At 41.6% G+C, this 22,193-nt stretch overlaps 1 long non-coding RNA gene across 2 annotated transcripts in view; it reads left to right on the forward strand.

Moving 5' to 3' along the window:
- The window catches only part of LOC143434392 (uncharacterized), a 151,377-nt gene that overhangs the window by 107,340 nt on the left and 21,844 nt on the right, over nucleotides 1-22,193 (forward strand). For both annotated transcript variants that reach the window (XR_013103863.1, XR_013103864.1), the window contains exons 2-3: nucleotides 3,444-3,540; nucleotides 7,197-7,295. This is a non-coding gene — a long non-coding RNA (uncharacterized LOC143434392). The remainder of the gene's footprint in view (nucleotides 1-3,443; nucleotides 3,541-7,196; nucleotides 7,296-22,193) is intronic.

Genomic DNA, 22,193 nt, shown 5'->3' on the forward strand with positions numbered 1-22,193 from the left:
GCACTTTCAGGTCATAGGCGGACAGTGTGGGTGGCTCATGAAGATCTAGCCAGAAAGAGGTAAAGTGCCGAGCAGCCAACCTCTGATGGAATAAATGAGGAATGTGATTCTGATGCTGTTGCTGTCTGCTTCATTTTCCTCACTCCCATCCCAGGTGACAGCCCTAGGGATAGAAGTGAAGAAGAAACTAGAGAATGGAGATACTTGGAAATGATGACAAATCATCACACCAAGATTTCCAAGTTAAAGGAATGTTCTGGGAAGTGTCCTCAGAGAGAAAAATGGAGGCCCATATACAATACTTACAATACATACTTTGCATGAAAGGTAATCTAATTTAAAAATTTCACTTTTTAAAAAAGAAATGGTTCATTTATTTTATGTGTGTGTATGTGTGTGTTCCTGTGTGTACGTATGTACACGAACAGGCGTCTGGAACCTCTGGACTGGAGTTTCAGGTGTCTGTGAGGCACCAGACCTGGGGGCTAGGAACAGAACAGAGGTTCTCTGTAAAACAACAAGCACTCTCAGTGCCAAGCCCACTTTCCAGACCAAGACGATTTACATTTAAAAGCAAGAACTTGTCACAACTCGGTATCCCATCTTTTGAGTCCCATCCAGAGGGATAGATATAGAACCGGATTCTGCAACATCGATGCCCATCACCCAAGAGATGTCAAAGTGATTTGCGCATGCCCAAGGGTGTGAGTAGGGTCACTGTGTATGAGGGTACACATGTATGTGCCTGTGGAGAGCAACAGTCAACTTCAGGTTGTTCTTTAAGAGTCGCCTACTTCACCTTTTGAAATGGAATCTTTCACTGATTCAGGCATCATAAGCAAGCTAGACTGGTTGACCACAAGCCCTATGGATCTTCCTGGCTCTGCCTACCCGAGTGCTGAGGCTATGCACATGTGCTACCATGCTTGACTGGTTTACATGGGTTATAAGAATTGAACTCAGGTTCTTATATTTGCAAAGCAAGCATTTTATTGACTGACCTGTCCCCACCGCCAATGATTTTACAAATGGTTTTTTGTCAGCACTTGAGTAGATTCTATTATAAATGGTCTGTTTTTAATGCAAATTTAGTAGTTTTTTTTTTTTTATTATCAATTTGAGTGGTTACATCATTGAAAAACAGACATTACTAAGCCTAGTATTGGAAGATCACGTCGATTGTGTATTTCTCATGATTTGTATCCAGGATGCATGGTTTGTTTGTTGTTGTTTTCTGCTGAACTTTATCATAAATGTACTCCATGATATGTTTTCATAATTAATATGCAAATAGATGTATAGTTTATAATTAATTTCAACTGGGCACAGTGAAGAACTTGAAAACCTCAGCATGCAGGCATCTTTTTTGGTAGAAGTTCAATGAAATCCCCCAAATGTCTTTGTTTTTGCAATCCATAATTTGCAGATTATTAATACAATAAATCCTTGTTGTCTGTGAGAGTTGGCATCATACCCATGAACTCCTGTGCAGAGAGCTCACAAACTAAAAAAAAAGGAAAAGAAAAAAAAAACACCCATGTGGTTTCAGTGTATGCTCATTACCTGCTTCTGAAACCACAGTATTTCAGCCTTTTATAGATGTTATAACGGCCTCTGCCGGAAGCAGCTGCAGTCATTAGCCACAGGACAGGTTCAACACACAACCTACAGCAACAGAAGCCTGGCCCAGCTTGAGCTTCCCAGTCTCTAGCTCAGGAAAGCACTGTCAACAGTACATTTGTACCAGGGGAAAAGAAAAGATTTGATTCTTTGCTCATTCAGTGAGAGGTTCAGTTTGGTTACAGTACTGTCGAAGTCTAAGGTTATGGGTCACATAAAAGACAGAGCTAGGCCTCAAAGCCATACTGGCATTTTTGGGGTTACCTGCCCATTCTCTAGCTCTAGCTCTAGCTCTAGCTCTCTCTCTCTCTCTCTCTCTCTCTCTCTCTCTCTCTCTCTCTCTCTCTCTCTCTCTGCTCTCTCCATCAGGAGCCCTTTGGGGGATCTGGAGAAGAAACAGCAAGAGAATTTGGTGGCAACTGTTTTGGTATGTCACACCATTGAGCTTCATGTCTGGACATAAAACTAACAAGCCAATGACTCCATTCCTGAATTCCTCCTGCCCCACCCTTCTGGTGGACAGCAGAGCCACATGAAAACCAACTCCATAGAGCAAAGTGTCTTGATTTTTGTAACAAATTCAGCTGGACGCGTTAGGGTTAAAGAGCTGACAGTACCAAACACTGAGACAGAAATCACTGGTGCTTACGGAATTAGAGTTCACCTTTTTGAGCGCGCCTCCCTGCCAAACAACCAATATCCCAGTGTCGCTGGAGGGAGCAATGGCGCCCTGCATTTCAGGGAAGATTTAAAATCAAGATTCTAACTGCTCAACATCATTAAAAATCTCCAGGCAGTTTTCATAAGAGGAAGGGGGCGGCTGCCTGAGGTTTTGGCTGACAGTCAACCCAACTAATTACATTCTGTCTACTGTGTTCTCCTGCAGTTTCAATTGGTTGTGTTATTTTATTTTATTTTATTATTTTTACTTCCCGTCCTAATCTGAATGTTGGGATGCTGTGTGTTCCTGAGCAGATACTGCCATTCTTCCTGGTAATGAAGGCTTGGCAGAAAGATTTGCTCTTTCCTCACAGAGAGTTTAGTAGACCTTAAATAATTCTTCCAAGTGATCCTGGTACCATGATGCTTACAGGTAACAATCTATTTATAATGTTATTTCCTCTCATCAAGTACTGACATGAGTGGGAATGTTTCATCCCAGGGTGATGATGTCTCACTTAACAGTGTCATACCAGTTGCCTCGAATGTTCTTGCCTTTTTCTTGGTTGCAAATGTTACTGTTGACACTACTGGTGTTTTACACCAATAAGGCACAGATTTTAAGGCTCAGTAAATGAGAAGAAAGCACACCGCCCCCTCATCTGCCCACTGGTTCATAGGTAAATCCATCTGTCTATCTACCCAGTTATTCATCTACCCGTCTTTCTGTAAGCCAAATAAAAAGACAGTGGGATTTATTAAAGTGCTGATTTTGTTGTTTGGTAGAATTAGTCTGTGAATGTCACCAGATGTGGCCATCCCATAGACCATAGACTGTAGACCAACACAGAGTTTTTTGGTTGGAAGTCAAAAAGCAAGACACGGGATTCTTATTCCTTCCCTTCCTCTTCCATTGTGGCTGCCAGCTCTGTGACCTTCAACACATTCTCTTACATCACAATTAGACACGCAGGGAGGAGAGTGAGGAAAATCTTGAAAATTCTTAGAACCTGCAATTCTTACTTACACCTTCCTCCGTGTTTGGGAGAAAGACATTATAGGCTTGCACATAAAACATTTGAAGTGAAATTATATGAAGTATTCTTTTTCTTAAACAAAAGTTCATGGAGTGTTTTTTTTGTTTTTTGTTTTTTTCTGGACAGATATCTCAAGTGCTTCAAGAAGACTGAGATTCAGATCTATCGACCACGTAAAAACCCAGTCACTGTAGCACCTTCTTCTGCATCCTGTCATGCACAGGTATATACCTTATACTCACACATGGATATGTGTACATTTATGCATGTGCAGATACATTTATTTATTTGTGCACATATAGTTAAATATTTTTACGTGTTCCTTTTTCAACTTAATTGATATACTTTAAAAGACCTCCGACTAGTATTTTTTAAAGGGCTATGCAGCAGACAAGGCAAGATCCTGACTCTATCTATAATAATTTGTCTGATTCTCACTGCATGTGACCTTGTTTGGAATTCTTGTTAGTTCATCCCTGTCTCAGTTCTTGTTCTGTAGCTATCAAGAGACACCGGGGCCACAGCCACTCTTATAAAAGAAAGCATTTAATTGGGGGCTTGCTTAAAGTTTCAGAGGGCTAGTCCATTTTTATCATGGTAGGGAGCATAATGGTATGCAGGCAGACATGGTGCTGGGTGGGTGGGCAACTGAGAGCTTTACATCCTGATCCTCTGGCAACAGGCAGAGAGAGACACTGGGCCTCTAAGTCCACTCCTCCTCCAACAAGGACACACCTGCTCCAAGAAAACCATATCTCCTAATTCTTCCAAAGAGTTCATCAACTGAGGGACTAAGCATGCAAATATATGACCCTATGAGGGACATTCTTGTTCAAACAACCACATTGTTTTAGGGATGAAGAAAGAGGGTCATAAGAAGGGCTAGGAAATTTCCCAGAGTAGGAAAGGGAGAAAGCTTAGATTTCATTGGGAGTTCAAGAGCCTGCATTTCTCACTTCTGGGCAGTGCTGCCTTCCCTGGGACTTGCACTTAATACATGTCTCATGCCTTAATACATGTTTATGACCATCGTGGTCAACAGTGCAATCCTCTCCCACCACTTCCTTCTATGAAGATTGTAAAAAGAAGAGAACTAAGATTGTCTTTTGTATGTTAAGCTATCAGCCTACACTTGGAAAATCAAAGCAGAGATATCTTGAATTGTTTGAAAAGAGATACCTTTATTTTGTTTTTTTGTTTTTTTTCACCCACATTGATCTGGTGTTTTAATCATTTCTCAATAGTTGAGTGCTCATTGCCTTCAGGCTCTTGGGGCTCTTTAGTGCTTCCTGGGCTGGATGCCACGAGACAGCTTCCTACCTCGAGGACAACTTCTCTAAAGGAAGAGAGTATCAGATAGAAAGCATGATATTTACCCTGGAAACAATGGTAGTATATTCTTGAGTAAAATATTACCAAGATGAAGCTGAAGGAGAGAATTCCATGGAACTGAATTCTATCTGACCAAGTACAAGGAATGCATGTATTCTTAGTATGGATAGCTCAGATATCTCAGCTTTCAAGTGGTCCATCTTTGGGACATATATCTAACACCCTGTTTAGTTTAAGCCCATTTGATTTCTTTTGGATGATGACCAACTGGCCCATCATCATCACACCTACAAGGAAAATATGTTTTCTGGATGATGGCTCCACTTTCCATTGAATACCAGTTTCTGGAGTACTTCAAGGACCCTTGTCAAGATCTGTGCTCCTGTGATGATCATTGACACTAGTTCCCATCAGTACAGACACTCATCTTCTGAGACCATCTTCTGAGCCTGAGAGTCACAACTGATCCTAAAGCAAGTCCAGCAGGTATCCCTGCCTCCATCCTCGGAAAGTCTAAAAAGCTTCAGGACATACATCTGCTCCTTGAACATTGCACACGGTGTCCTGTGAGCCCCTGGTCTGTGATGGGAATCTGTTCATGGTTCCAGTGGAGGGAAACAAGAAGTTCAGTTATTTTTAGTCTCAGCTTCATGCTTCTGGGTACCCAAAGCTGTAGTTCTCAGTAAGGGATGATCTGAGAATGCTGACTTATTCTTTCAGTGTCTCCTGGTATTCATGGTCACATGAGTATCTCCATTTGCAAAACAAAAAGAAGTATAAAATATGAAATTGCTACAAAACTAGAAGTGTGGAATTTGTACTGATCAGGGTCTGATAAATGTCAAAATATAAGCTTCCCAAGGTGAGCAAGTAGTCTCCTCTGGAATTCTTGCCAGGGCAAGAATTAAAAACTATGAGCACACACTGGCAGGCTGTGTGAAAGGCTCAGAGTAGAATTCCCCATGCCTTCTCTCTGGCTGAACCTCTTTGTGATTGAAAATTCAAACATCATGGCATTGGTAACAAAGTAATCTCTAGAACAAAGTCTCAGAGGATCTGAGATGGTTTTGTTCTAAAGAAGGAAATTAATAGATGGAAATTTCTCCCCAAAATTTCATAGAGCCCAGCTACTGTGTGGAATACATGCAGAATTGAGACTCCAGAAAAGACAGGAAAAAAAAACCAATAAAAGCACTTTCTGTTATGTTAATGTGTTCTAAGTGGGGGGAAATGTGTTCTTGAGTTAGTAGAAGTAACCTTTTGGTGTGTCTCTATTAGATCAGTCTTAACACAAATGAGAACTTATAATAGTAAGCAAGTAGCAAGATGGCTTGTGTTGACTTAACCAGTAAGTACTTAAGTAAAATCTGCAGATGTAAGGCTGAGCTGGTGGCTGGGCAACTGATACAACTGTGATGCTTGCCTGAAATTTCTTTAGGGCTAGTGAAACAGACAAAGTTGTATGCAAGAAACATTCAGAAGATGAAACTACTAGACCCAAGATGAGGTTAGATAAGTATTTCTCATGCAATGGCAATTTTGCCTCCAAAGTGATATGATAGTGCCTGGAAAATAGGGGTGTTTATGAGAGAGGGTTTGTTATTGGCATCAGTGGGATGCTACAACGCATCTTACAATGCATGGACGACTCTCACCGCAAGGGATTATCTGGCCCCAAAAGAAGTAAAATGGAGTATACATTCTGCATTGCTATAGGACTGCTTTGCTGTGGAGAAACTCCACTCAAGAACTGGGAGTAAGGTGGCGGGGAGGTGGGGCACACAAGAGGTTTGGTGATGTCTTCAGAGAGGAAATCTGAAAAGAAAATTTGAAGACTAGAGGGAAAAGTTGTGGCAATCTGTTTGTCCACTTTCCTCACCACTAGCATTCTCAGCTGCTGTCTGCTAAGGCTTGAGTAGTTATCAAGACCAGATTAATACTTAAATAAATATTTATTATTTGTGAAGACCTTGGGAGTACTTTACAGGTTTTCAGTCATTAGTTCTTGCTCTAATGTTTCAGAGTTGGTCCTGTTTTAAGGATAAGGAAACTGAGTTTCTGGGAGGGTACTCTTTCCCCATATCACACAACTGGTAGATGTTGAAACTGCATTTTTAATTCAAGTACTGAGATTTCAACCATGACGTTCTGCCATCTCTTTCTCCTGGGGGTCTTTTTTTGCGTGCAGAGAGATTAGATTTTGTTCAGGTTCCTTCTGTATGAAGTAATGAGATGTGTCCTTGTCGAATCCTTGTTCAGTGTTATCCAGAGGTTAGCAGGTACATCTAGAAAGTCTCAATGACGAGAGCATGCCACCTCCTCTCTTTTGACTCTAGGGTCGTTCCTCTTTATTCCAAGGGAAAATAGAAGAGCAAGGGTTTCTCTCTTCTCTGGGTCACAATCCTTAATACAAAGAATTAGAGCACTGAGTTTAGAATCAGATCTTGAAGTACAGTGAGAAAAGAAAATTTTGGACTGGTAAAACAAAACAAAACAAAACTACCTTACAATGGAATTATTCCTTTTGTTTGTTTGCTTTTGGTACAGGGTTTCTCTGTGTAACCCTGACTGTCCTGGAACTTCCTCTGTAGATCAAGCTAAATTTGAACTCAGAAATCCATTGCCTCCCGATGACTGGGGCTAAAGGTATGTACCACCATGCCCAGCTTACAATGCAATTATCCCTAAGAGGTTACATTAAAGAGTGCTTATATGGGATGTTACCACATTATGCTGTTCATTCAAAATAGAAATTCATTGTTGACAATGCAGGAAGCATATCCTGTCTTCTTAGGACAAAACGATGTTTTTATTCATACACAGAATGTCTAAAGAATCCACCTTGGTCTTGTCAATAGTAGAATGGAGTCTCAACCTTGCAAGGTGAAGTTTAAAAAAGAAAGGGGATCGGGAGGTGGGGGGGGAAGAGAAAAGAAAAAGAAAATTCAAAAATCCTCTCTTCAGGCCTTGAGGAAGGTTGACTGATACACTGCCACCCTGCGGCAGAGGTCATCGCTTCTTTGGAGCCCGTGCCCAGGACCAGCACCGAACAGGGCCGCGTTACAGAAAAAAGTGTCTCCAGAGGGCTCAACCCTAATTTGTTGCTAAACACAAATCTTCTACTCACCATCTACTCCCTCTCTTTAAACTCAAGTAAACAAAAGAGGACTCTCAATATCCTCCCCTTCTACCTGTCTCAAGGGAGCCAGCATCCTTCTCTTTTTCCTTGTAGTGTGTTTAAATGAATGGCGATCCCCCTCTCAGAAATTTCAAAGGCAACAAGTAGATAAAAGACGTGCTTCAAAAGCACATCTGCCCTCCTACAGGCAACGACTCTGCGCCTTTATCCCTTTTATTCAAAGGCATTTTTTAAAAAAGCCGCCATACATTTAAGTATCTAACACCAAATAGTATTCAGAACACCAAAGGGAATTTGAGGCGTGATGTTCTAGTTTCTGTCTTCAGGCAGTTTACAAAAAGTAGTTGGAGTGTAAATGTGCCCCTGAATGTGATGCGTTCAGGGGAGAAGCCCCAGAGGTCAGGTGAGGAAGCATTTCTACCTGCTTTGAACAGAGCCTAGGCTTCACAAGGAGGAGTATATACTTCAAACAGGGGGGCTAAGCAGACGAAGGGAGAGCAGGGGTGGGTTTAGGGAAGGCACATAAAGTCTTTGAAGCCATAGCAGTGCGATCAAAGAAAATGATGCGTGGCCAAGGAAAAGACACCCAAACAAGAGGATTATGTCCCAAGTATCACACGGTAACATGCTAGCCACTTCATGTACATGGTCTCAGTCCTCACCAAAGCACAACTTACAACTTACCCCATTGACATCAGCTAGTTACAATGATGTGATCTGAAAAACTACAATGCCCAGGAGCTCAACTCTAAGCTCAGAGTCCTGTGTTTCTTCCAGTTCCAAAAGAGTCATCTTGAGCATGTGTGTGCTTGTGTGTGTGTGTAAGTGCATGCATGACAGAGACAGAGAGAGAGAAAGAGAGAGGGAGAAGGAGAGGGAGAGGGAAAAGGAGGGTGAGGGGGAGGAGAGAGAGAAGAGAGAAAGAGAGAGAGAGAGAGAGAGAGAGAGAGAGAGAGAGAGAGAGAGAGATGTTACATGGAAGATAATCAGGAATTACATCTTTTTCTAGAGACAGAAACCAAAGATCCTTGTTGGTATTCCTATTATGCTCAACCCAGCCATTACCTAGCAACAGCCAGGTAATCCTGGCTTGCTATAAAAGGAACTGTTTGGCCCCTCCTTCTCTCTATGACTCTCTGCCCCCTTTCTCTCTCTGACCCCCTCCTTCCTCTCTCTCCTTCTCCTTCCACCCTCTCCACAGTGTTCCTGTCTCTACTCCTCTCCATTCCCTATCCCATACCCCCAAATTAACTTTATTCTGCACTACGCCTGTCCTATGACTGGTACCTTGTGGGAAAGGATGCCTCAGCATGAGCCCACTGAGATACCCCCTCCCACAGCATCATACCTCGTTCTATAAAACATACCCTTGGTTTTATAAAACATATCAGTCCTGTCCTATCAAACCTAGAGATAATGGCTGGTTGATAACTTCCCAATGTGGTTCTCAAAATTAACCACTGAAAAGTACATTTTATGATTTTATTCCTACAAATTGCCCAAATTTTAGTCTCTGTAAGGAAAAAATCAATTGGCTCAGCTAAGAATCATTTTTAGCTCAATCCTTTGAATCCAAACTAGACAAGAGAAACTTTAGCCTTTGAAGAGCTTACAGCACATGATGCTAGACCTCTCTGAGACAAAGTTAATAACCCCACTGCCTTTTACCTGACCCCCCCAACCTATCCCATCTTTCCCCTCTATCCTTTCCCTCCTTCTCCCTGCCTCCTCCTCCTCCTCCTTCCCCATTCTCCTTCCCTCCTGCTGGCTACTTCTTGCTTATTCTTATCCTGTATCACGGAATATACCCTACACATTGGATTATTGGGTCACAACACCTATTTTTCAGCTTCCTTCCCATGAGTCTTCTCTTTTAGTTGACCAGCCCAGTCTGTGAAAAACACAGGCTCCCTTTCCAAAATTCTTTAGAATCTAAGTGGTTTCCTCTCATGGAACACTGATCTTCCCTATCTGTTTTGTTGGATAAAAGTCATGTGAGGCTAGGAGTCAACTATGGATACCTGCATAAGACCCACACAAGAAACTGAGCCCTTTAGCATTCCATCAGAAGAGGTGAGAAGACTCACGAGGCCCCACCCTCCTTGAGGAACTATTGACAGTCAGTGGTTGCCAGTGAAGGTGCTTTGTTTAATAGTGTAGCCATTGGTTAAGTAGCTGATGTTCTAATAAACAACCCTGATCCATGTTCATATAGAGAACTGGATTAAACTAAGAGAGAAAACAAAAGGAGACCAGACTGTGGGTCAGCAGGAGATGGACAGGAGAAGGCAACAATGGGGCAGATAGGATCACAGTACATTGTATGTGTACTGGACGGTTTTGTGTATCAACTTGACAGAAGCTGGAGTTATCACAAAGAAACCTCCCTGTAGGAAATGCCTCCACGAGATCCAGCTGTAAGGCATTTTTTTAATTAGCGATGAAGGGTGGGAGGACCCATTGTGGGTAGTACCATCCCTGGGCTGGTATTCCTGGGTCCTATAAGAAAGCAAGCTGAGCAAGCCAGGGGAAGCAAGCCAGTAAGTAACATCCCTCCATGGCCTCTGCATCAGCTCCTGCTTCCTGACCTGCTTGAGTTCCTGTCCTGACTTCCTTTGGTGATGAACAGCAATGTGGAAGTGTAAGCTGAATAAACCCTTTCCTCCTCAACTTGCTTCTTGGCCATGATGTTTTGTGCAGGAATAGAAACCCTGATTAAGACAGTGTGTATGTATGTGCTTGTCAAAAAGGTTAAACTCAGCCAAATATCTTTTTGTTAATAATATGATTGAGTAATATAATTGAAGTTATTTATACAAAGAGAAAGCAGGTGCTTGAGAGATGGCTCAGTGGTTACCAACACTGGCTGATCTTCCAGAGGACACTCGGTCAATTCCTAGCATCTGCATGGCAGTCATGACTCCCTGTAACTCCAATTCCAGGGGGATTGAGGGACCTTCTTCTAAGCTCCATGGGCATCAGGCATATATGTGGCACACATGCATATATGCAGATAAAACATTCATACACATAAAATAATAAAATATATAGAGAAAGCAGAGGCCAAGCCTTTATTCTTGTCTCTCTTGAGATGACTCTCTTGCATTGAGCACACATGATATTTAAATATGAATGAAACCTACTTGTATATAGATAGGTATCAAATGTAGGCTTATGGCCCCCATGAACATTTGGGCATTATCTTAGTATCCATTTGGGTTTGGGAAAGGAAATCTTCACCTAACTGCAAACTGATGGGATTTGTTACAACGACACAGAGATGTCACAAAAAGCCTTGGTGCAGGAAGCACAGCCAGTCCTCAGAAGTCTGAACTGGGACCTAGAGAACCATCAGGAGCTGAAGCAGTGACTCTCCCAGTCTTGCTTTTCTCTCCAGGGCCACATGATCTGCCATCTGCTCCCCTCTCTTGCTCCTCTTGCCAGATGCTCTCTCTGCACCAAGTTTTCATGGGCCAGGAATCACCATGACCTCTGGTCTCTTGTCTTATAGGTCACCTCTTTTCTCTCTCTTTCTTTCTTTCTTTCTTTCTTTCTTTCTTTCTTTCTTTCTTTCTTTCTTTCTCTTTTAACAGAAGAGAAATTCTAAATGGTACAAGTCATGTATCAGGTGTCTGGCCCTGGTCCCAAAAACTACTTCCAAGAAGCATTTGAAATTTCATAGTGAAACAAAACAAGAGAGGAACCCAGTACATCAGCCATGCAGGAAGCTTCCCTGGGAAGTTCTAAAGACAAACGTGTGTGTGTGTGTATTTGTGTGTGTATATATATATATATATATATATATATATATATATATATATATATATATATATATGTATATATGTATACTGTATATTATGGTAAGTCATGTTAATTACATTGTGTGTGTACACATCTGTGTGTGCATGTAGGTGAGTGTATTTGTGAGTGTATGAGTGTGTGTGTTTGTGACTGCACATCTGTTAGTGTCCACATGAACAAGCAGACAAGCTAATCCTTGAAGTATTAACTCCTACACTTCATACTGAAGAAAAACGAGAAATGAGTTTGTTCCCCAGTGGTAAAACAAAAGCAAGACAAACTCTTTGAAGACTTGTAAGGATAGGGAGATGAAAATAGATGGAATGCAAGATTCAATAGAAAAGCACACACTCTGAAAGTGTTATTTAGGAAAGAATCTACTGACATCTATATACAGGGCGGGCAGGATCTGAAAGCGACGGAGTTAAGTAAGGAGCCCATTTAGAGTTTGGATTTTATAATCTTCTGTTCATGATCCAGAGCCAGACCACAAAAGTTTAAAGAGTGTGGGCTAAGTGGCCCTCACTCAGAATGCAGTGTTTTGTTGGAGATATTTAGAGATTGGAAGCAGAAGCGGCAGGGTCTGCTGTGTAATATTTACCGATTTGAGCTGCTCTACACTACAGACATCTTACACATAAATTTAACTATTATTGTGTTGCCCTTTTCCAAAAAAGGGTAAAGTAGATTTGTAGGATCGCTTAACACATGTAAATCCCCCACCTCTTTAAACTGGAGCACATTGCATTAAAGAGCTACATAAATTTTACAAGTATTCTGTCCTTTTGAGAACATAGCACTGTTTTCTTTCTCGCGGCGCAATTAAAGTGATGCCTCTTTGCAAGCCAGCTTGGTGAGCTGTGATTGAAGCAGTCTCACAGAGGGTAGTGTTTCATGCTCTGAGAATATGGTGAAATGCAGAGGGTCCAGGCTGGAGCACTTTAAGGGATCTGTCAGCTGACGGTTTCATTGGCCACCACAGCCTCCTTTGAACTTTATTTATTCGCTTACTGTTTTTTCTTCTTCTCTTAAGACTGGCTTTAAAACATGAGTCAAAGCAGGATTTCTTTAAACAGTGAATGGTCAGTGCAACCAACTGGTGCCTATGAAAGAATGCTTACACTGATAACGGTGGAATCTCAAATGTTGTATTTTTCCACTGCCAAGGAACACCCCAGGCAGAGATGTATGAGTTTTGTCTAGTCTGTTTCTAGTATGTTTACTCAAACTTAGTCCTGAAAGAAAGGATTTTAATCTCAAATTAAATGTGATACATATCAAAGAATCTTCAAAAAAAAAAAGGTACATAAGATACTAAAATGTATTTCGTGCCAGAAATGAATGACATAGTTTTAATCATCAAATATTTTGAACACTGTCGTGACCCTGTGAGACCAGACAGAGGCGGGACAGAGCATCGATCTGGGACTCTTAACTAATCAGACTTAGAAAATAACATTGTAAGTTGGTTTTGGTTGGACAAAGAATCTGGAATGCAACATTCTTTAAAATCGGTGATTTCACCTGAGCTATGTGATATCCGTGTCTACCACCAGGGTAAATATTATGAAATCCAGACTTTGAAATACACTTTCCCAATAGTATCCAAGAACATGGTTTTTGCTAAGTGCAAGGTATTCTATCATTTGGCTTTGTCATGGTTTGTGCTTATCAGTCTTTCAGTTAGTATGCCTATAGATAAGTTCTATCTTTAAAACTTGGTTCCCTGGTTCCAGTCTACCTTGGGTTAATCAATCCACTCTACCCCTGCCTTCAGCAGATTTCTCTTTGGAGACAGTACCATCGCCCCAAACGGAATCATCAGATGTTCTGGCTGTGTTCAAACCCCGCCTCATCTAACTCTAATCTCTCTTTCCCCCCAGGATCTCCCAAGGCTCTGCCTCCTGACGTTTGACTGCATTTAACAGTTGGTTTCTAGACTAACATCCAAATCACTTTCCCTCAGGCCCAGAGGAACTGGTATTGAGAAGATGCCACCAGAGTCCTTTCTGGGTGGGTTTTACAGCTAAAATCAACAAAGAGACAATGTTCTCTGTCAGATGACTGTGATGAGAATGTAGGACTGTTAGAAGCTGTATCATCCGGTATCTTTTTTGCTATTTGAACTATGTAAAAGTGAGAAGTGTAACTGGAGAAGGAACATATAGAGAGAGGAAGAGGAGGAAGAAGGGGGCTAGATAGACTGGCAGGTATTCTAATAGAGATGGCAGGGAAGAGAGAGAGAGTCAAGGTGCCTTTCCTTGGTGGGCAAATGGCACAGGTCACTAATTAAGAAATAGAAAAGAAGACCCAAGTCTTGGGAAGTAGTTGAACTAAAAAAGCCTGTTCTCTTCATTGCTTCATTGCTTGTCAGCCATGCCAACCTCTGAGCTGGGCCAGATTGAACCACATATGTGGATAGATACATGCTGCACCAGTGTATACATGCACTGAAAGATTATTAGGCATGTTTTATTAACATTAGAGTATCCCCATGGACATTCCAATGATACTGAACATGTAGTGATATAGAGCCAATTGCATTGCTAAAACTCTTCTTTGGAATACTTCTCCTTGGGTTAGGAGGGACTCTCTGACTCATTGCTTGGAAGGCAGAAGGTTGGAGCTCTATAAATGGTCTTTAAACAGCCATCAGAAGAAATCATAAACACTATATTCTTACTAGTTAAGGGAGATATGACAGTTGATGGTCACAGCTGAAATTATTCAGAAGAAAGATATTCAAGTACTGTTACCGTATTCTCCCACATTTATTATACAGTTCCACAGTCTCCCTTTCTTAACAGACTAAGATCACATAAGTTCAAAAAGGAACCAAATCAGAAGCTTGTTGTGTTAGTTGTTTTTCTCATTGACAAGAACAACATCATGAAAGGATTTATCTGGGCTCATCACTTACAAAAGAGTATACTCCATCATGATGAGAAGGTACAGTAGCAGGAGGATAGGTGACTTCACCTTGCATCTGTAGTCAGAATTAGTAACAGATGACCCCTGGAACCCCTTTACTCAGACTCTTCTTTCCCAACCCCTTTACTCAGACTGGGAATTCAGCTCATGGTGTGGCAGCCCCCATATTCAAGGTAGATCTCTCTTGCCAGTTATAGACCTCTGAAAATGCCTTCACAGACATACCCAGACTGAATACTAAATCCAGTCAAGTTTTAATGAAAGCTAATCCTCACAAGTCCATCCCTTATCAACCTGACAACGGACTTTCAGGCCTGCATTGTGGAGAATCCGAACCTGCCACTCACAACCCGGCCTCAGCAGCCTTCTGGAGCCTTTCTTCAAGCCCCCATCACCCTGCACCCTAGCATGCTGCCTCCCTAAAATCTTGGGAAATGGAGATGATGCTGCCAAACTCTGTTGCCATCTTGAGATGTAGTCTGGCCTCATTCTTCCATAGTTCTAGTGGCCTCTATGTATACATGTGTACTGATAGCCAAAGCTAGGAAAACACTTCGCTGGGAGTTTGTTTTTGAGCAGAAAAACATTCCATAGTATTCTCTGTTCTGACTTCTTTCAAGTTTCTTCTTCCTCTTCCTCTTCCTCTTCCTCTACCTCTTCCTCTTCCTCTTCCTCTTCCCCTTCCCCTCTTCCTCCTTCTCCTCCTTCCTCCTCCTCCTCCTCTTCTTCTCCTTTTCTCCTTTTCTCCTCTTCTCCTCTTCTCCTCTTCTCCTCTTCTCCTCTTCTCCTCTTCTCCTCTTCTCCTCTTCTCCTTTCCCTCTCCCTCTCCCCCTCCCCTCCCCCTCCCCCTCCCCTCTCCCCTCCTCCTTTTCTTCTTCCTCTTCTTCTTCCTCTTCCTCTTCCTCTTCCTCTTCCTCTTCCTCTTCCTCTTCCTCTTCTTCTTCTTCTTCTTCTTCTTCTTCTTCTTCTTCTTGCAACTGGAGGGGTTTACAGATAGAGATAAAGATATCTTTTCTCTTGTCCAAGTGCAAAAAATGTGAGCTTTCCCCTCCGTTGCACTGACCTCTTTAGCAATTACAAATCCTTTCTCTGAACTCTTTTCTCCACTACTTTAAACTCACTGGGATGCCGTTCCTTACCCAACTTGCCATTCTCATATCTTCCTGCTCTACCTGCTATTTCCCACTGTAAATCTTTCTAGGAGGAAATAGCTGTAACAATTCCATACCCTGAATGTCCTTCTGTTCTGAGATTTCCTCTGCCAAACAACTTAGCTCATCACTACTGAATTCAACCTCACTCAGATTCTCAGGCCATTGAAAGAATGAAGCTAGATTCACAATGAATGAAGACAGAGGGTAACACAAACTGCCTCTAGTCCACCTCTGAAAACCTGTGGTTGGAGACTTCACTACCCCTGGTTCTAATGTCATTCTTACCTCCCACATCCCCACTAGAACGTCCCATTGACATCTGCTTACAACCCTTAGGGCTTCTGAGTCTTCAATGCCCAATCTTTTCTCCTTTCTTCCTTCTGGTTACAAAGCCTACAAACTGCACAGGCAGGCTGGCAAGGAGACAGTCCAAGATCTTGGTTCTAATTTTCTCAGTTTGTTACTTTTCTTGAGGATGTGATCAAATAACTGGAAAAAAATGAAATGAATATAGAGAGGTTTTGTCTGATGGGTTAAGACAAGATATGGTTCTTTATGGCAGGAAGACATGATATCAGGAGTGTAAGGTCTTTCATATGTAAAGTCTCTTTATGTCCACAAACATAAACCAGGAAGACATAAAGGATGGCTCTCATCTGAATTTGTCTTCTTTCCTCTTTTAACTCAGTGTGGGAATTATAGTCTGTATGATGCTTGTATCTACAGTCAGAGCTCTCATCTCAGTTAAATCTCTGTGGAAATGTCCTCATCACAGACAGAAGTGTGTCTCCTAGGTGATGCTAAATTCAGGCACATTGGTAATGACAGTGAGCCATCTCACCTGCTTAGAACCCTCCTCATCTTAGAACCTCTGTGTGTACCATTGTTCTATGTTAGTTTTCTTGGGTTCGTTCCCTGTCTCTCCTGATATTTTTCTTTCAAGAACTAATATATTGTCTATTTCCACCTAAACCACCATCTCTGCTTTGAATCCTCTGCAGGGGGATTAACGAGAACTAGCTACTCAATCTATCTGTAAGCTCACGGAGTCCCTGTAATGATGGTTAATGCAGTGTATCATGTTTCTGGCTGGCATTTATAGGCAGGCCTATCTGAAGAAAGTAAGTTGAGGAAATGAGCACCGACCATGTATGCAAATTCATTTCTCCTGTTACTTCCTCTGAAAGACCTATGTCAGGAAGTTCAAATAAGATTTCTGTATGGTTACAATTAGGTGCTATTCTTCAGACTTAAATTAGCTTTCAACAGCCACTCAGGGTTTGACGAGAATTCGTTCTAGACTTCAGCAAATGCAGAAATGAAAAGACAAAGTCCATCAAAGATCCCTGCACAGGGAGCAAGTAAAGGCCAGTTGAACAGCAGATATACCTCTGAACTCTGGGCTTGATTGACTGCCCAATGTTCAACATTTTCAGCCAAGGGATGAAAAGAAGAAAATGTATTTGGCAGCTTAAATCAGATAATTTTTTAAAGGTATGTTGAGTATAAACTCCCAGGTTTTGTCCATCTGTTTAAACTTAAGCAGAAGAGCGTCAGTCTCACTCAAACTGCTCAGCTACGTGATGAATATGCTTTTGAAATGAACGCTTTCAGATGGTTCTCTTTATGAAATGTGCACAAAGATGTGTACTGTGGCAGTGGGGTTGGCCTTGTAAGACATCTGGCCACAACATGGGCCTCATTAAGTTACACCTGTAAGTGCAGGCTCATTTTTTATACCAGTAATATTAATAATAAAGGCCTCATTGAGTAGGATTATTAATGGTGCCAGGTGGAGGATGTGGTATTATTTACAGCCTGGTAGGAGATTGGTTAATGTCTCCTCCCGCCAACGTTTCTGGTTTCATGTTTATAGACAGAATACTCCAGATGACGGCTGGCAACATAGTCCATTGAGAAAATGAATTCCTCATCTTTCCCATCAGCAAGAAAATTTATAACAGTTAGTGGAGAATTTGAATGAATCTGCTTTCTAATTTCGAGCTTACATTCTCTCTCAAGAGCAGGTTAGGTGTTTACCAATGAATTCAAGAAAAACTGGAAGACGTCAGCTTCAGAATGCTACTTTCTCTAACTTGACTTCCATTGCCTATTTTCAGTGCCAGCCGTTTCCTATCACTTGTTATCTGGCAGGACATTCATCTCTGCTTTTCTCCCTGTGGTCACAAACTGCAAATTGAAAGGAGAAAGAAAAAAAAAAAAGGAAGAAATCCAAAACCTTTCCATCCTTCTGTGGAATGTTTGCCCCTGCTGTTTAACTATGCAGGGCTTGTAACAGAAGGAAATAGATGCTCGAAGTCGGGCAGTTTTTAATGTGTATTACTACAGGTGTTAGCAAGTCTGGTAAAGTCAAAGTATTGTTTGATTTGGCAACCAGATCCCCAGACTTAGAATATCAATTCACGCTTTAGCTTCAGATTACATGCAAGTAGAATAAAAATTTAAATTTAACAAGGCAATTGTTGAACGTTAGTTAAATTGCCTTTGAGTAATAAAAACCCAACTGATTGTTAAGAGCAAGCTTATAAAAAGCATAATAGAAAAAAATGCCTTTTATGTATCTTTAGTCATTCATAAATACACACACACATAAACTTTGCACAAACAGCAAACTGGTGACTGCTTTAAAATCTATTTGTATTGCGCTCGACAGTTTAAAAGTGAGTTTTCACATACATTGATAGCTCTGTCAAGTAGGTGGTGTTGTACAAAGACAAAAAAAAAATAAGAGTTCAAAGCAACAATTCCTGGATCCAGCTTGTGAGTGGCCTCTGCAGAAAAGAAGCCTGTGCCCGTGGAATCTAAACTTTTATGCTTGTTTCCCACTCCACCATCTGTTTTTCCTTTCTCAGCCAATTAACTCCCCTCAAGAAAAGCCTAAAACCAGCCATGTCTTCCACCGCTACCTTATTTTGGTATAAAGCCATAATTTGGATGATTTTCATTGAGTTAATGAAGAGTAGAGCCCAGGAGCCTGAAAGAAGGTGGCGTGTACAACTCTGTTTCCATGACGCTCAAGTCAGTCAGAACTAATCTAAGATGATGGGAGTCAGAACTGTGGTTAGCTCTAAACACAGGGCAGTGGCTGAGATTGTCGGGGAACTTTCTGAGGTGTGGAAGTGTTCTGAACCTTAAACTGTGCAGCAAAGGCACAGGCTCGTTCATATGAAAGTTGAACTGGCACATGGTATTTGGAAGGTTAAGTGTACCTGTATCACAGGCCACTAAGTAATTAACTTGGTAGCTTGTAGATATGGCTTCATGGAAGAGCACTTGCCTCAGATAGGTAAAGGTCCTTAATGCAGTGGTTCTCAACTTTACTAATGCTGCAACCCTCATGTTGCAACATTAATATAGCTCCTCATGTTGTATGGTGACCCCAACCATAAAATTATTTTGTTGCTACTATAATTTTGCTACTTTTATGACTTATAATGTATACATCTGATATACAAGACATCTTTTATGCAATTCCCCAAAGGGGTCATAGCCCACAGGTTAAGAACCATTGTTTTAATATTTTAAGGGGAAAAAGAATTACACTGATATCTAGAGCCCTCTAACTTTTCCCTCTTCCTTATCTATTATAATGGTGCCCAGTTATTTCTCCTATCATACATAACCATCTGCATTCAAGACTGACTCTCTCTAAGGACAGAAGCCATTTATTCCTTAGTGGGTGTTTTCAGCATGTATTTACCAAGACATCTAACATAAAGTATTTACTCAATTATTGTTGGTCGAATCCCTGGAAAACAAAAAACAAAGTGAATGAATGAATGAACAAATGAACCCAAAACTTCAGCTTGCTGTTATATACCTCAGCCTTAAGATGCGGGCCATAGATAGCTTCCTGTTGTATGATAGGAAATGGTTTCATAGATGGAGAATTTCACGAATCCCTAAATAGCCAGCTCTCAAGTGTTCCTATCATGACACTGTTCAGCATGCCACCAGCAGTCAAGAGAGAAATGTGAGCCCCAGAGAAAACATGACACTCTTTCTGCTGTTGGACCTGTTGGACTTCCTACCACATGGCTTGTCCTACTCATAGCCAAGGGTAAGCCTCAACTCTAAGCCTTTCTACATTTCTTTCTAGGTCCTGGCCCTTTTATACATCCAGCCTCAAACTCTGTCATCATAGAAGGGCTTCCTTTCTATCCAAGCCCATACCAGACCCTGGTATGGGCTCTGTTCTGTTCATGACGGTTAGCCTGCCAGACTTTCTTGTTTGTCTGAGGAATTATCGAGTGCAGCTTTCTATTCTGAAGACCTCACTTCCAGCACACTTGAAGGCTTGCCTTTAGTTTCTGTTTGTCTGTTAGGCTTAGAAATTTCTTTCTAGAAAGCCTGGCCCTTAGCATAACAGTGACAGATGCAGCATTTCTTCTGGGTACGTCCCTTTCTTTCTCCAAGTATTCTTCCTTTTCTATGCAATTTCAGAAGCATCTATGGGCTAGGCGAAGCTCTAATAAGAGAAATGAATGGCATTGAAAGCACTGTTCTCTTGACTCAAGCCTGTTTGGTCAACCTTTGACTATGTCCATGCCTGTAAATTGTCAAGCACTTAAAGAACAACGGTCCTGGGCATCATTTGAGGGTGTGGCACACAGGGTCTGTGGCTACTAGGGAGCAAACGAGCAGAGGATCTACAACTGCTCCAGTCACTAATGAGTTCAGCTAAGACTGGTAGGTGCCCACTCCCTTGTTCCTTATAACCTTACCTCTGTTGCATTTTGATTTGTCTTCATGTCATTGCTTAGATGGCACATATATTCAGCATTTTACAGATTTGGGGATTTTTATTCTCTGGGAAGACATATCAGGCAGTGAATTGTGGGGTACATAGATGCTACCAGGGAAGCCCTTTAGATGACAGGGTTTCAGGATTGAGGGGAGAATATCTGTTTTTTCTTTTCTTAGTTTATGGGTTTTGATGACGTACTGGAGTAACTTCAGTGAAGGTGAAGAAGACAAGGACAAGACAGGTGGTGGTGGCTTGATACAGGAAAGGGAGAATATTCTCCAAATGTGAATGTCATGGTTACATGTAATACTGCCTCCCAGTTGCTTTCTCCCTACTTTAAGAGTTTTATAAAGTATGTATAGATGTGTGTCAGTATGTGAGTGTGTGCATGTGAGAACACAGGTGTCCATAGAGCCCAACAGAGGGTGTTGGACCCCTACCAGTAATTACCACATAGTAGGCACCCCACATGGATGCTACAAACAGGTATCCATTCTTGTAGGAGCAGAATATACTCTTAACCCATGGGACATCTCTCCAGTCCCATTGTCCTCTCTTTAAGGAAACTGTTAACATTTCCCCATGTCCCTGAGAGAGGGTAACCTTAGAAAGCTGAAGACACTTTCTGTGTCCCAGAGAAGATCAGGGTATTGTAACAGTAGGGACTTGCTGTGCTCATGTCTTCCTGAAAGATTGGCTCTCCTCTCTAAGCCTCAGCTTTTTCCATTAGTACAATTGGAATAACAACCAAGGATACTGCAAACTGCTTTGGATATTAGTCAAGAACTTATATAAACAAAAAAGCTCAATAAATAGAAAAACATATTACATGGCCCAAAGTCTAAGTGATTCTCCTACCTCTTGCAGGAGGAATGCATCAGTTAGCATGTTCTGACTGACGCATGCACACCATCCGCTAACCCTAAAACCTGCATGATGCCTGGAGACAGATGATGACAGAAAGCATGACCAGAACAACCAAGCAGATAGTGCCAGCTACATAGGGTGAGCAGTTATGGACAAACAGGGCACTGGTGAAGGGTATAAAGGCACACTCCAATCCTGCAAAAAATGAGTCTGCTTCTGCTTCTGCTTCTTACCCAACTTTAAGAATTGGTGTCTGCTTCTGCCCTGACACTCAGATTCTGTGTAGTTGATTCCGTACCTTCTTCCCCCATCCCTAAGGACCATCCTAAGGGGCCAAGGGCTAGGGCAACAGTTCACCATTCATGGAGTCTCTTCTTTCATTACTGAGGATCCTATGAAGATGGATCTGGAGCTGGAAGTGGCTTCACCAGCTTATGTGCTGCAGTACTTGTGCTGGGAGAGGTGAGTATGGGAGAACAGGAGAAAGCAGTAATGGCTTATTCCATCATCTGCTTGGGGGGGAGGAGGCAAAGGGTTTTCTTGCTCAGAGAAACATGTAGTCTCTCTCTGAATACATTAATTTCTTACACAGAGAGACATTTAGTCAGTCTCGATGATTCTTGTACATGAGTGGCAAATAATTTTGAAGACTTAACATCTTAACAACAGAGGAACAGTAGGACGATTGATTAAATTTCTCTTGCAGTGATGATTAGGAGAACTAGGCATCAGAGAGTTACATTGGAAGTGTTTTTTTTTTGAAGTGAAGAGTAACCATGGACATGTTACTTTGGCATTCATGAAACACCGAGAGAACAGTGTTTGTGTTCTTACATGCTTATTTTAACACGAAACGTGGCTTGCTTGTTCAAGTGGCTACAGAC

This window comes from Arvicanthis niloticus, chromosome 14 (assembly GCF_011762505.2).
Source record: "Arvicanthis niloticus isolate mArvNil1 chromosome 14, mArvNil1.pat.X, whole genome shotgun sequence".
Taxonomy (NCBI): Eukaryota; Metazoa; Chordata; class Mammalia; order Rodentia; family Muridae; genus Arvicanthis; species Arvicanthis niloticus.